Raw genomic sequence first — 16,102 nt, 5'->3', positions numbered from 1 at the left:
AAAAAAAAAAAAAGCAAAAAGAAACAAAGGACCTCCACTCAATTTGTCATATCATTTCTAAATGACTCCATGTTCTTGACCAGAAATATGGTATGTGTTTGTGTGTGTGTGTGTGTGTGCCCCATTTGAGGGAAAGTAAGAGGAATCAGAGGAAAATGGGAAAATATACAACAGAGGGGCCCATCAGCTGCACTGGACATGGCTGAAAATGAACTAAGCAACTCAAGGGCAGTGATGGGAGGAGGGAATGAGAGGGAACGAGGGAACAGCTCACCCTAAGCAAAAGGAAAGAAACAGACATATCACTTGATGTGGAAGAAATAACTGCATAATAGCTGTATGGTCAAAGCTCATAGAATCCACAAACTTTATAGACCATGATCATGACAATTTGCCTTGTGAAGGTTAACATGTGTCTGTGACTTTAACTAAGTATCACCATTCCACAATACTGTGAAATATGTGAAATTTATGGAATCACTTCATCTCAATGAAAAAATTATTTAAAAAATACTGATTGAGGGCTGGGAAGGTGGCTCAGTGGTAGAGCGCTTGCCTTGCATGCTCGAGGCCCTGGGTTCAATTCCTCAGCACCACGTAAGCAAAAAGAAAAAAGCCGGAAGTGGCGCTGTGGCTCAAGTGGTAGAGCGCTAGCCTTGAGCTGAAGAGCTGAGGGACAGCGCCCAGGCCCAGAGTTCAGGCCCCACGACCGGACCCCAAAAAAAATACTGATGGGGGGGGGAGAAAGAAAAACCAGATGGTGACAGGCAGAGCTAGGAAGGCATGGAGCCTCCTGCATGGAAAGCGCCAGCCTGGTCCTGAGCCAGCAGCTTCCCTTTTCTGTCACTTGTGGGCCAGAGGCCAGGAAATGAGAGGAGGGATGAGAATTGTGCCTGCCACCCCATCTCGGGTGGGGTTCCCAGCTGCAGAACCCCCGCCAGGACAGGGCCAGACAGAGGCCAGGCAAGGTGGCCGGGACACGCCTGTGGTTTGCAAGTTCATAGCTACTCAGTGTCATCGTTTCTGCCAAGGCTGCTCCCGGCTGGGTCGCGGTGACCTGGGCCCTGAGGTGGGGGGGGGCCTCAGAGGATGGGCGTGGCACCAGCCTGGCCCCAGAGGCTGAGAAGCCTCAAGAATTTGCCCCGACCAGGCAGCGCTGGCTCCTGCCTGTCATCTTAGCTACTCAGGAGGCTGAAGTCAGAGGATCGCAGTTCAAATCCAACCCCAGACAGGATGCTTATTTCCAGTGGAGCCACCAAGATCGGAAGCTCCACCTGCTGCTACTTTCCTGGGGACCCTGGAGGGAGAGCAAGGCACAAATTGTGAGGGACAAATTGGCCCTCTTAGTCTGAGGATGGTGGGCATGCAAGGTCGCTTCTCATCAGGGCTGTGTTCGAGTCTTGCAGCTGCTTAACCAAACTCAGGCTGGGAGGGAATGGCATGCAAACTGAAACCCAGAGCAGGAGAGGCAGGTCCAAGGGGCCACATCCCTCCAACGATCTTTTTTCTCTTAGGGCCTGGGGCTATAGGCACCCCTCGGCTTGTACCCCTCTTGGACACACAACATACCACTGACCACTGGTATTTATTTGTTATTTATTTATTTATTTTGCCGGTCCTGGGTCTCAACTTTGGGCCTGGGTGCTGCCCCTGAGCTCTCCAGCTCAAGGCTAGCACTCGACCAGTTTGAGCCACAGCACCACTTCCAGTTTTCTGGTGGTTCATTGGAGATAAGAGTCTCCTGGGACTTTTCTGTCTGGGCTGGTTTTGAACTGGGATCCTCAGATCTCAGCCTCCTGAGTAGCTAGGATGATAGGCGTGAGCCATTGACACCCAGCAATAAAGGAGTAACAGTCCCAAATGCTGTTGCTTTTTTGGGGGGTGACATTTGGATTTGAACTCGGGGACTTGTTCTTGGTAGGTGGGTGCTTTACTACGTGAGCCACACTTCTAGCCTTTTCTGTGTTAGTTGTTTTTTTCAAGTAGGGTCTTGTCTTCTCACCTGGGCTAGCCTGGGCCTTGATCCTCCGATCTAGGAGAAGATACAGGAACTGGGTTATAGGCAGGAACTATGACTATAGCTTGTTAGTTGACATGGGATCTTGCTTGCCTTTTTGCCAGCCTTGGCTTAAAATCATGATCCTCCCAACCTCTTCCTGCTGAGAATCTGGGATTACAGGAAGGAACCACTGAACCCTTCTCTCCTGTGGCTTCCAGAAATCTTTTTTGTTGTTGTTGTTGGTCATGAGGCTTGAACTCTGGGCCTGGTACTGTCCTTCAGCTCTTCAGCTCAAGGCTAGCGCTCTACCACTTGAGCCACAGCACCACTTCCAGGTTATCTGGTAGTTCATTGGAGATCAGAGTGTCTCACAGACTTTCCTTCTTGGGCTGGCTTTGAACTGTGACCCTCAGATCTCAGCCTCCTGAATAGCTAGGATTATAGGTGTGAGCCACTGGTGCCTAGCTTCCAAAAATGTCTCCTAGCACTGGCCCCAGAGTTCACACATGGGATGGGCTCATGGTCCTGAAGCAGGTGGATTGTGCAGGGGTTCGAGGCCACACTCAGCACTGAGCCTCTCCCCCCCCCCCCCGCCACCCTGCCCTCTCCCTTCATCCCCTCTGTGGAGGGGAAGGGCCACCACTGAGGGCATGTCTGCAGCTTTCTGCCTGTTCTCAGGGTGTGCTGTCCTCTTCCCCCCCCACCCCCGCCAATGTCACATGACAAGAAAGATTGGACACAAGCTTGCAGAGACCCCTTGGCTCAGTTCTCGCCCCCCTCCACTCCTGTCTCCTGCCTGCCTGGCCCCCCAACCTGAAAGGTCATTAATCTCTGCTCAGCCCCTCCCCTCCCCCACTGGGAGGGTCTCAGGGTCAGAGTGTGTCCCCTGGTCTAGGTGACAATTCTACCCAGTTCTCAGACCACAGGGGGCTGAGAACAGGCCGCGGTGGAGTAGGGGGGTGTGGGAGCCTCTTGCTGCCCCAAGCAGGGCAGTCAGATGGTACCCAGAGCCCCTGCACCCCGAGATGGCTTTCCCAGCAATGTAGGAAGTGAACATTTCTCTCCTCAGGACACACTCAGAGGCCAGCACATACACCACTGAGCCACAGCCCAGTTGGCCTCACACTCATGATGCTCCAGCCTCAGTCTCCAAAGTGTCGGGATTATAGGTGTGCACCACCATGCAGGGCCCCAAGACCAAACTTCAACATACAGTTTCTATTGGCCATGGATACATGGAATCAGGCCATCACAACCTTTGACTGTGTGCACATGAGGGCACACATGCCAGACACAGACACACACACACATGCACACACATGCCTACATGCATGTGTCTGCTCAGGCTAGGATGCATGAGGGAAGAAATGGGAGAGAAAAGCAAATGGCAATATCTGAGAGGAAAGAAATGGTGGCTTCCCTTGTAATATTTATTCCTGCAACTGCAGAAAATCAGAACTGTGTGAGAAGAGACAGAAGAGTCTAGAAACAGGCTAACCTGGTTTCCTCTCAACTGAGGCAAATTTTCATTTGGAAAAAGAAAAAAATAAATGCTGGGCGCCAGTGGCTCACACCTGTCACCCTAGCTACTCAGGAGGCTGAGATCTGAGCATCATGGTTCACAGCCAGCCCGAGCAGGAAAGTCCCTGAGACTCTTATCTCCAATAAACCACCCAAAAACCAGAAGTGGTGTTGTGGCTCAAGTGGTAGAGAGCTCACCTCGGGCTGAAGAGCTCAGGGACAGTACCCAGGCCCAGAGTTCAAGCCCCTGACTGACAGAAAAAAAAAAAAAAAGGTTGTCATTTATAGTCTATAAAATCCACCCTCTTAAGTGTCTCGAGTGATTTTTCAGGAATTTTCCTTCTTTAAGTCTTCCTGTATTGTCTGGTTTCTTGAAGCAATGACTTAAACCTATATTGTTTGTGTAAAAGCAAAGCAAATCACTTGATTTCAGTCTGGCACTGGTGACTCACACCTATAATCTCAGCTAATCAGGGGCTTGAGATCTGAGGACCACAGTTCAAAGTCAGTCAGGGTAGCAAAGTCCATGAGACTCTTACCTCCAATGAACCACTACAAAACCAGAAGTAGTTGTTACGACTTAAGTGGTAGAGCCACTAGCCTTGAGCCAAAGAAGCTCAAGGACAATGGCTAGGCCCTGAGTTCAAGCCCTAGGATTGGCACCAAAAAAGAAGCAACAAACAAAACATTGGTTTTGGTTTTTGTTTTTTCCAAACTGATTTTCTGGCCTTCTGTAGCCAGTGGATCTGGGATGGGGCCAGGCCTGGCTTTCTGGGGCTGTGTGTGGCTCTGGTGACAGGATGGAATCCAGGAAGGCAGGGTCCTGTGGCCAGTGCCAGCCCCTCCCTAGGGTGTCCCTGTCCCTGCCCCGGCCTCCTGCACTGGGCATCGGTCTCCCATGACTGGTCCATCATGCACTGGTCATAAACACAGTGTAAGAACTGCAGGTGGGAACCTGGAGCGTATGGGGGACAGCAGACAGGTAGCCCATGGCCTTGTACCCTTGCCCCCAGCTCAGATGCTACTGTGAGGAGTGGAGGGGGGCGGGGAGATGGACACTTTGCCTGATGTTCATCACCCAGATGAACTCGAGTACAAATCCCCATCCTTGATATTTGACAGTCAAGGAGAGTCAAGATTGATTTCTATCATTAAAAAAAAAAGTGAAGCCGGGCGCTGGTGGCTCACACCTGTAATCCTAGCTACTCAGGAGGCTGAGATCTGAGGATTGTGGCTTGAAGCCAGCCTGGGCAGGAAAATCTGTGACTCTTTATTGCCAATTAACCAGCAAAATGCGGGACTGGAGGCATGGCCCAGGTGGCAGAGTGCCAGTCTTGAGTGACAAGGCTAAGCAATATAGTGTGAAGTCCTGAGTTCAAGCCTCAATCCTAACTTCGTGGAGAAGCTGAGTGTGTGTGCCCTGCATTGAGTTACCCAGAATAAATGTGGCAGGGACAGCTCATGGGGACACCATGTGCCCTTGCCAGATGGGGACAAAAAGGCACTTGACCCCTTAGGTCATCCTTGCCAAACCCAGAAGCCCAGAGCCCTGTGTGAAGACCACAGAACAGACACCAGTCTGAGGGGACAACTTCCAGCCACCCTGAGCTGTCCCCAAGGCTGTCATAGTGGCAGGCGCGGTCACAGCTGGGGGGGGGCGGGGGAGATCTGATTGATACATATCCTCATGGGGGCTCATGCTCTGGGGGTGTCCTGGGAGGAGGGGGGCAGGATGGCCTCTAGGTAAGGCTCTAGCATGTCACCTTGTCACAGCCAGATGTTTCTGGAAGGTGCTGGGAGTGGGGCCCTGCCCCTGGGGACCTGGCCCCACCCATCCATGCACCCTGCAGCCCTCCCTCTGCATGGGGGACAAAGTCCACACACTCACAGGACCCCCCCACCCCCGGCAGGACACGTAGCCCTCAGCAGCGGGCGGCCCATTCCGCTGCTGATGGGAAAGCCAGCTGCGGAGGCTGGCAGAGCCCTGCGACCAGAAGCTGTCAGATCTCACACGTGGTCCTGGGAACGAGCAGGCTGGGGTGGCTTCTCACCGCAGGGAAGCGGGGAGGGGCCCCGGGTGTGGAGGGCCCGGGAGAGCCATCACGGGGCTCCTGGCACCTTATGGGCTAGTAGGAGTCGAAGGCCGGAGTGTGCATGGCCCCCTGGAGATCATGGTGGGCAGCTGACTAATCAGGGATGTGTAGCTTTTTCTCTGGGACTCATCCTTCCACCCCCAGGGAGATGAAGAAGGAGGGTTCACTTTATCCAGGGGCTCCCCAGCCAGCACTGGGGTCACCAGAATAATGCTCATTCTCTGGGGGCCTTGCGGGTCCCTGGCCTCCCCCTGCCTCACACCAGGAGCTCCCCCCCCCACCCCGCCTGAGAGTGAGTGCGTGTCCCCAGGTGTTTCCCAGGGTCCCCTGGGGGCAGAGTCCTCCCACCCCCATGGAGACCTCCAGGGCCAGGGGGTTCTGTGTCCATGGTCCCCTGGCCTGCTGGGGTCCTGGGATGCTGCCCACATTGAAAGCCACACCCAGTGGGGGGAGGGGGGAGTGAGTCTCATAGGAGACGATAAGTCAGGGTGCCCTGCTTCACACATCTGCCCTCTTGCCAGGGTGTCCCAGTGTGTGGTGGGATCAGGGAACAGACTAAATATTTTTCCAAACAATTAAACCAAGGTCCCGCCCCTTGGCACTGCGGGCACAGAAGTTGCATTATCTCTCTCCTAAATGCCTATCATCAGATGGATACATTCCAAATATGCAGCATGTGGCTGCATGTAGTAGCTCACAACGGTTATCTCGGCTACTTGGAGGACATAGGTAGGAGGGTCTTGAATCCAGGCCAGCCCAGGCAGCAAATTAAGAGAGGCGCTGCTCCTCACGGCCAATAAGATGGAGGTGGTACCAGGTGCCGGTAGCTCATGCCTGTCATCCTAGCTACTCAGGAGGCTGAGATCTGAGGATCACAGTTCAAAGCCAGCCCCGGCAGGGAAGTCTGTAAGATTTCAATTAACCACAAGAAAACCAGAAATGGCGCTGTGGCTCAAGTGGTAGCGAGCTTGCCTTGACTTGAAGAGCTCAGGGACAGTGCCCAGGCCCAGAGTGCAAGCCCCAGGACCAAAAACAAACAAACAAAAAAAGATGGGGGTGGTCACTGACACCTATACTTCTAGCTGTATGAGAGCCATAGGTAGGGGAATCATGGTCTGAGGCCTGCCTGGCCCAAAAAAAGAAGAAAGAAAACAAAACCTCTAGACCCTATCTGAAAAATAACTAAAGCAAAATAAGATTTGGAGTTGTGGCTCAAGTTGGGAGAGCACCTTGTTTGGCAAGTTTGAGGCTCTGAGTTCAAACCACAGTAACACCAAAAAAAAGGTGCACATGAATGCATATGTATACACACACACACACACACACACACACACACACACGCACATCCATCCAATGGAGTACTATGCAGCTATAAGAAGAATGAAGTCCCATCATTTGTGACAATGTGGGTAGATCTCAGGACAATAGCTGAAAGAAGACAGACAAAAGAAAGCTTAAGTCCCATTTGCTGTCAATCATCTGCGGAATGTCAACCCCCATGTCTGCCCAGCAAACACAATCCAACTACGCAGGAGACTCCACACTGCTACCACTCAGGTTCCTTTCAGAAACTTAAGGGTGACTTAACACTCCAAAGCCAAGCGATTGCAGCCATCCCTGAGCACACACCAGGGCAACACTTCAGGAACCAGACGAGCTCCCTGCACTTGTTTCAGGCTCCCACCCCTGCCGGTGACCTTGTCCCTGAAAGATGGTTGCTTCTCATTAACCTCCCGATAGGGACATTCGTCCCCTGCTCCTACACAAAGCCGTTCTGCAAACTCTACAGGGAGAAAAAGGGCACGCAGGACTTGGCTCCCGTGGAGGCTGAGCTCCTGGTACACACTGTTCCCCAGGCCCAGGGAGCACTGAGTGCTTATAGACCCAGGGCATGAGCTGGGCACCAGTGGCTCACGCCTGTCAGCCTAGCTACTCAGGAAGCTGAGATCTGAGGATGGTGGTTCAAAGCCAGCCTGAGCAGAAAAGTCTCCATGAGATTCTTTTTTTGGGGGGGTCCGGTCATGGGGCCTGAACTCTGGGCCTGGGCACTGTCCCTGAGCTCTTTTGCTCAAGGCTAGCGCTCTACCACTTGAGCCACAGCGCCACTGCAGGCTTTTTTCTTTTTGCTTATGTGGTACTGAGGAATCAAACCCAGGGCCTCAGGCATGCAAGGCAAGCGCTCTACCACTGAGCCACCTTCCCAGCCCTCCATGAGCTTCTTATCTCCAGTTAACTACCCAAAAAAGCCAGAAGTGGAGCTGTGGCTCCAGTGGTGGAGTACTCGCCTTGAGCAAAAGAGCTCAGGGACAGTGCCCAGGTCATGAGTTCAAAGCCCAGTACTGACAAAAAGAAACGTGTGTGTGTGTGTGTGTGTGTGTGCGCGTGCGCGTGCACTGAGCAGAGACAGCTTCTGGGCTGGTGGGGACCAGGCAGGTGACAGTGTTGTTTGTGTCCCAGTGAGAAACTCAGTGCAGCAGAGTTGCAATAGGTTGAATTGCTACTGACCTTTGCCCCCCTAGCTGGCTCCCTGGGGAACCAGGGCTAAGGACATCTGATTAGCCAATGGCACCCAGATAAGCCATGGCCACCTCTGTGGAGGGACAGCCTCTGCACACGTCATGACATTTAGTCTCTGTCAAGTGAACAGCTGGAGAGTAGCAAAGAGCTAGGGGGAGGGTCACAGGGCCTGGTCCCCCCGCTCTGGTCTGGCTGGGAACAAGGCCGGAGCTCAGGGCGGCCCCAGCTGGACGCAGGCCAGTGTGGCTTTCTCAAGGTCATGGTCGTATTTCTTTTCCACTCACTGCCCTGACCTTCGCTCCATACCGCTCGCTGGCGTCACTGCCTTGGCTGCTTTGTGGGAACTCCAAGTTCAGGGTGACTGGCCTGTCATGGTCAGTCTGGTGAGGCTCCCTGAGAGTGCCAAGGTCTTGGGATCCAGGACAGCGTGCACCCCCACACACACACAGCACCCCACATCCCCTTCCCAGGGAGACTGGCTTCACTCTGCTACGCTCTGGCCTGGTCAATGATGACATGTTGCTTGCTGGCTGCCCAGGGACGACATGGGGACATGGGTGTGACAAGGTCCTGTGGCTTCTCTGTCTTCTCTCATCACCCCCTAACCTTGCTCATGGGAATGCTGTTTTCTTTTGGGATGATGGAATGTTCTAGAACTGGATGGTGGAAATGGCTCTACATTCTGTAAATATATTTAAACACCATTGTACACTTGAAATGATGTGTTTTAGAGTAGAGGACTTTTTTTTTCTTCTTTCTTTCTTTGTGTGTGTGTGTGTGCCAGTTCTGGGGCTTGAAGTCAGAGCCTGGGCACTGTCCCTAAGCTTTTTAGTTCAAGGATAGTGCTCTGCCACTTGAGCCACAAGCTCTAGTTCTGGCCTTTTGGTTGTTAATTGGAAATAAGAGTCTCACGGACTTTCCTGTCAAAGCTGGCTGGCTTTGAACCTCCATCCTCAGACCTCAATCTCCTGCATAGCTAGGATTATGGGTGTGAGCCACTGGCTCCAGGCTCATAATGTTTTTTTCTTTTTTTGTCAGTCATGAGGCTTGAACTCTGGGCCTGGGTGCTGTCCCCCAGCTCTTCAGCTCAAAGCTAGTGCTTTACCACTTGAGCCACAGTGCCACTTCTGGTTTTCTGGTGGTTTTATTGGAGAAAAGAGTTTCATGGACTTTCCTGCCCAGGCTGGCTTTGAATCTCAATCCTCAGATCTCAGCCTCCTGAGTAGATAGGATGACAAGTGTGAGCCACCAGCACCTGGAATAATTTTTTTCTTAATAATGACATCTTAAAATAAATAATAGATAATTTTTTCAAGAGAGGAAGACCTTCATCCAAATGGGCATTGAGTGAAAGCTCAGGGACAGTGACCGGGTCCTCAGTTCAATTCCCAGGACTGGCACGCATATACATACACACCCCCTCTACAATATGTAAGCATTCACATAATATATACAGGCACCTTTAAATTATTATTATTTTGCTGAGCAACCCATTAAAGAGTATTTAAATTGGGAGTTTATCATTCAAAGAGAAGAAGGTTGGAACCATACGGATTCATAATGAATTGAAGTTACTTCCATAATTTTTTTTTAAATTAAAGAATGGAATTGAAACTGATCTAACCTGGAGCTGGAAAGTCTATTCTATGTGCCAGACTTGAAAATGGAAAGTTACGTTTCCAGCTATGGTTTTGCAGATCACAGAGGGAGAAGAAGATCCTGAGATAGCAGGAGGGCACTGCAGGAAAGGGCTGTCCTGTGGGAGGCTGAAAGGTAAAAGCCACTAGGTAAGAAGCCCATAAGGGCTGGGTATGGTGGTGCCCAGCTGGAATCCCAGCTACTTGGGCAGCAGATGCCAAACCATCACAGCCCAGACTGGCCTGAGCAAGAAGTTCAAGATCCTATGTACAAAATAAGTAAAGCAACACAGGGCACCGGTGGCTCGCGTCCGTAATCCTAACTAGTCAGGTGACTGAGATCTGAGGATCTCGATTTGGAGCCAGCTTAGGCAGGAAAGTCTGTGGAACTCTTCTAAGTAAATGACCAAAAAAAGCTGGAAACAGAGCTGTGGCTCAAGTGATAGAGTGCTGGCCTTGCGCAAAAGCAGCTCAGGGACAGCACCCAGGCCCCGAGTGCAAGCCCCAAGTTCAGCAGGAAAAAAAAAAAAAAAAGTGCAAGAATAGCAAACAAGGCTGGGGGCGTGGCTCAGTGACAGGGCGGGGCTCAGCTGGAAGGGGCGTGGTAAAGTGAGGAGGGTGTGTCTGCAGCCAGAGGACTCCCAGGCCCTCAGTTTAAATCCCATAATCCCAAATAAACAAATAAAACACTACCAGGGCCGGCAGGGCCTGCAGCTGGTGGGAGAGGCTCCCTCCCCGTATGTGTGCAGGGGACCCTGCCCAGATTTTACATGAACACGGGTGGGCCTGGCTTCTAGGCTGACCTCCCTGAACACCCTTGTGTCCCTCTTACCCAAAGGGCCTCCTGTCTCCCTTGGCCATCTTCTGAAAGATTGGGGGGCCGGGGGCAGTCACTGCCATGTCCTCCCCTCCTCCCAGTGGGGCCTGGTGGAGCAGAACAAACCCGGAACACCAGCTCCCACGTCTTGTCTTGAAGGGTTGTGTGATCCTTAACCCCTTCCCATGCTGTGCCTGCTGCTCTGGGGGGGGGGCAGGAGACCCCCCCAAACCAACAAATGGTAGAGAAAGAAGGTGGTCATGCAGGGGACACCTGCTAAAGCCCATGTAAAGTGATAAACCGTGACCCCTCTCTTCAGTCTGCACCCTGACAAAGGCACAGTGGCCTGGGAAATCTCCCCAGGGCTTTTAGAAAAACAAGCGCATCACCGCTGGAATGTCATCAAGGAAAGGGGGACCCTGGGAACCCCAGCCTCCTCCAGCATTTCACACGCACCTCTAATGTGTTTTAGACAAGATGGGATTGGTGGAAATTGAGACACCAGCCAGCAAAAGCATTCATAAAAAGAGCTGCCATCCCAGCTACTCAGGAGGCTGCGATCTGAGGAGTGAGGTTCGAAGCCAGCTCCAGGCAAGAAAGTCCATGAGACTCTCCAATCAAGCACCTCCCCGCGCCCCTCCCCCCCAAAAAAAGCTAGAAATGGAGCTATGGCTCATGTAGTCGAGCAGTAGGTAAGCAAAAAAGTTCAGGTACAGTGCTCAGGGGCTCAGTCCAAGCCCAGTGATGGACACACACCAAAAAAGAACAAGAAATAAAAATAAATGAATCCAACCTGTCATTCCGTGATCGCCCAGAGCAAGATGGCAGACACCACCTGCAGCTCCCCACCTCAAGTGCGTCTCCCCAGCACTCACCGAGCAAAGCCAGGAACCGTGCTATGGCTGTTCCTATGATTATTTGAAGCCACACAACCTCTGAATCCAAGTTGTTTGCTTCTGTCTGGAAAAGCACCGGGAGTTGCGCTGAAACCAGACACGTGGATGCAGCCATTCCATGGCCACAGACCCCCCGGGGGAGGCTCAGGAGCGCCAGGCAGCCGCCCCCAAGCCCACTGGCTGTTGAGAATTTTGTTTCAGACAGGATATCATTAGGAAGCTCCAGCTGGCCTCTACCTCATGATCCTCCCGACTCAGCCTCCCAAGTACTGAGTTTACAGGCATGTGCCACTATTCTCAGCTTGAGAAAGGTGAATTAATTTTCCTGGCTTCTCCCTTACCACCTTCCCCTCCAAAAAAAAATAGGGGGGGGGGAGACTGTATTTCCTCAAAGGTGAGTGGGGAACTGGGAATGTGGTTAGTGGTAGAGTGCTTGCCTAGCATGCATGAAGCCCTGGGTTTGATTCCTCAGTACCACATACACAGAAAAAGCTGGAAGTGGTGCTGTGGTTCAAGTGGTGGAACAGAAGAAGCTCAAGGAGGCCTGGGAAGGTGGCTCAGTGGTAGAGCACTTGCCTTGCATGCATGAGGCCCTGGGTTCGATTCCTCAGCACCACATAAGCAAAAAGAAAAAAAAGCCGGAAGTGGCACTGTGGCTCAAGTGGTAGAGCGCTAGCCTTGAGCTGAAGAGCTGAGGGACAGCGCCCAGGCCCAGAGTTCAGGCCCAACGACCGGACCCCCCCCCAAAAAAAAAGAAGCTCAAGGAGAGTGCCTAGGCCCTCAGTTCAAGTCCCAGGACTGGCAAAAAAGAAAAGAAAAGAAGAAAAAGGCTGGCCAGGAAGGTGGCTCAGTGGTAGAGTGTTTGCCTAGCATGCATGAGGCCCTGAGTCTGATTCTGAGCACCACATAAACAGAGAAAGCCCGAAGTGGCACTGTGGGTTAAATGATGGAGTGCTAGTCTTGAGCTGAAGAGCTGAGGGACTGAGGGACAGCACCCAGGCCCAGAGTTCAAGCCCCACAACCAAGAATAAACAATAGATTATAATTGTAACCCCTCTGTACAGTATTTTCACAATAAAAAAATTAAAAAAATAAACAATAGATTAAAAAGCTAAGCAAAACAAAAAGTTTACAGGCACAGCCTTCATCCACATTTAAATCCTTTATTTTTATTTTTAGCTTCCGAGGAAGCCAGAATGAATGTGAAAAGACAACCCACAAAATGGGAGAAAGGGTTTGCAAATCATAGATCTCCAAAGGTATTTATGTCTCTAGAATATATAAAGAAAGTTTTTCCTCTCCATTTTTGGATTGGGAATTGGGCCTTAAGCTCTATCCCTTAAACCACATCCCAGCCATTTTGTTTGTATTTTGCTCTTCTGACAGGGTCTGGGTAAGTGCCCAGACTGGCCTCAAACTCATGATCTTCCTGCTTTTGCCTCCCAAGTAGCTTGAATTTATAGGTGTGCAACTCCAGGCCCAATCAAAAATATATAAGGAAGTCTTACAAATCAGCAACAGAGGAGCAAAAAGTGTGTGGGCTGGGCACAGTGACTCATGCCTGTAATCCCACCTACTGGGGAGGGAGAGATGGAGACAGTGCAGATAAGAGGCCAGGCAAGCTGGGCGCTGGTGGCTCACGCCTGTAATCCTAGCTACTCAGGAGGCTGAGATCTGAGGATCGCGGTTCAAAGCCAGCCCGGGCAGGAGAGACCGTGAGACTCCTATCTCCAATAAACCACCAGAAAACCGGAAGTGGCACTGTAGCTCAAGTGGTAGAGTGCTCGCCTTGAGCTGAAGAGCTGAGGGACAGCGCCCACAACCGACAAAAAAAAAAAAAAAAAGAGGCCAGGCAAAACATTAGTGAGACCCCATTTTAACCAATTATCAGGCACAGTGGCATGTGCCTGGAATCCCAGTTACCCAGGAGACTATAAAATAGGGTATTGTGTTTTGTCCACGGTCTCCTGTGGCATTAGGTGACTGTGGGCAGAACACAGTACCCTACCTGAACATTAAAGCAAAAAGGAATTGCTTGTGTGGGTAGGCATGGTTCCAGATGTGGGGGCCTGGAGCGGGGCTCATGCCTTTACATCTGCCTACCACAAATTCAAGGCCTCGCATGCAAACCCTACCGTTTCCAGAAAAGACAAGAAAAATGGCCAAGGCAGGGTATGAGTGGGTGGCTCACATCTGTCATTCCAGCCACTCAGGAGGCTGAGATCTGAGGACCGCAGTTTGAAACCGGCCCAGGCAGGAATGTCCAGGAGACTCTAATCTCTAATTAACCACCAAAAAGCCGGTAGTGGAGGTGTGGCTCAAGTGATAGAGCACCAGTCTTGAGCAAAAAAAATCTCAGAGACAGTGCCCAGGCCCTGAGTTCAACGCCCAGGACCAGGACACACACACACACACACACACACACACACAAATACAAACGGTGAGTGATTGCCTAGTAAGTGGGAATTCCTGGGCTTAATCCCCAGCATTGAAAAAAAATGGGGGGGGGAGATAAAAGGCTCTGAATAGAAACTTCTCCAAAAAAGGTATGCAAATGATCAATATACAGATGAAAAGCCGTTCTCTAGCATTAGTCACCAGGGAAATGCAAATTGAAACCACAGAGTTGGCCCTGTGAGGGCCGCTATGGTGGAGACAGAAAGTAGAGTGTGGGTCAGGATGTGAACTCAGAACGCGCAGGCGTGGTGCGTGGGGACGTGAGGTGAGACAGCAGATTGGGAAATGGGCAGGTGGCTCTGGGAAAGGTCACATGTGGAGCCACCCCAGGACCTGTGATCCCCCTGCTAGACATGCTGCCTCAGAGAAATGGAAACTCCTGCGTGGACGTTCACTGGGCCCGGTGTTAATTAATCCTGAGGGAGGATCACACAGCCAGGAACAAGACCAAGTTAGGATCCACACAGCAATGCCCAGTGTGAAAGGTCCCCATTGACACTGTGTTCGCTGAGAGAAAGAGACACAAAAGGCCCTTAGTGTGTGGCTCCATTGATAGGAAACATCTAGAACAGGTGAGTCCAGAGACAGGAAGTGGGGCTGAGGCTGGGAAAGGGGCGGGGATGATGCTCACGGGGACGTGGCTTCCTTTTGTGTGCGTGTGCGGGCTCTGGGGATTGAACCCAGGGTCTGAGCTTCTTTTGCTCGAGGCTGACACTCTCCCACTTGAGCCACAGCTCCACGTCTGGCTTTTTGGTGGTTCATTAGAGATAACGAGTCTCACAGACTTTCCTGCCCTGGCTGCCTTCGAACCATGACCCCCAGATCTCAGCCCCCTGCGCGGCTCAGATGACAGGCCTGGGCCACCGGCACCCGGCTCTGGCTTACATTTTGGCAAGTGCCATTTCTGGCTTGATGGATGGCATATTTGACCTTCCCAAAGACCTTGAGCATCCACAGGTCAACGCCCTCATGACCCTGTCTCTCAATACTACCGGGCATCACTCTACAGCGCTGGGTACCAAGCTCTGTGTTTCCATGGCAACCTTGCGGCAGCCCCTCCCCACACTCCCCGGCAGAGTTCTGCACCCAAGCACTGCAGGTGCACAGAGGCGCATGAGGAGCGTGAATCTCCCCTGCGCTACCGTACCGCCAAGATCTTGTAGGGGAAAAGGAGGGCAGATTTCCAGACAAGGTTTAATACTCCTCCCAGAAGTTTCAAGCAGCAAATTTGGAGGCAGCCCAGGGACAGGAGTTTTGTGGGAGGGATTCCGAGAAAGAGGCCCTGTGGGTCAGGCTGCAGCTCCAGTGTCTGCTCCAGTGTCTGCCCAAAGGCCTGGATTGACTTTGCCCAGCTCCCTGCCCTCCCCTCCCCCCCCCCCCCCCCCCCCCCCCCCCCCCAGTCCAAGCAACACACAGCCAGAAGAACAGCTTGTGCACAAGGCCTCAGCTACACTGGCCTCGAAAGTCGGAGCAAATCAGAGCCAATGAATGCCGGTCCTCAAGCCAGGACTGGGCAGGCTAGGGTGGCCGCTTGGGGCTGGGAGTCCAAACCACGCCACTACGCATGTGCTGAGGCTGACGGTGTTCTGGGAACTGAAATGAATGCCGTACGCCAGACAGAGAACCAGAAGCGGGAGCCAACCCAGGGCTGGGCAGCTGGCCCACCCTTCCTCTTCCTGGCCTCCCAGTTCTCTTAGATCACAATTTCCTTTTATAGCCAGGTTAATATCGAACCATCAGGAGTCTGAGGATTGAAAAGTGAAACTCAGCAGTGTAAGGCAAGTGGGAAGAGCGATGGGATCGGGGCTGAGGTGTGGACCAGGAGACAGGGACTTAAGCACTGACACAGCCAGGACAGGCTGGAGGGGGTAGTTAGTGTCCAGCAAGAGAAGAAAAGACATATTCCCTGCCTTATTTGCTATTATTATTATTACTACTACTACTTCCAGTCCCAGGATTTGAACTGAAGGCCTTGCATCTACTTGGCTGGCTTCCTTGACTGTTGCTTTACCCCTTGAGCCACGCCTCCAGTCTGGCTTTTTTTTGTCGGTCGTGGGGCTTGAACTCTGGGCCTGGGCGCTGTCCCTCAGCTCTTCAGCTCAAGGCGAGCGCTCTACCACTGAGTCACAGTGCCACTTCTGGTTTTCTGGTGGTTTTATTGGAGA

The 16,102-nt window shown here is 52.0% G+C and overlaps 1 protein-coding gene across 2 annotated transcripts in view; it reads right to left on the bottom strand.

The window, feature by feature from the left end:
- The window catches only part of Gng7 (guanine nucleotide binding protein (G protein), gamma 7), a 66,440-nt gene that overhangs the window by 32,174 nt on the left and 18,164 nt on the right, over positions 1–16,102 (bottom strand). Inside the window, exon 1 of one of the 2 annotated variants that reach the window (XM_013022775.1) lies at positions 11,378–11,447. The exons of the other annotated variant lie outside the window; for it this stretch is intronic. The gene's annotated coding sequence lies outside the window, so the exon portion shown is untranslated. Of the gene's footprint in view, positions 1–11,377; positions 11,448–16,102 lie in introns of those variants that run through there. 2 annotated transcript variants of the gene reach the window in all.

Source organism: Dipodomys ordii, unplaced genomic scaffold, assembly GCF_000151885.1.
Source record: "Dipodomys ordii isolate 6190 unplaced genomic scaffold, Dord_2.0 Scaffold64, whole genome shotgun sequence".
In the NCBI taxonomy this organism is placed as follows: Eukaryota; Metazoa; Chordata; class Mammalia; order Rodentia; family Heteromyidae; genus Dipodomys; species Dipodomys ordii.
Note: the sequence above shows the minus strand (reverse complement) of the source record. Positions and strands in the feature narration are given on the sequence as shown.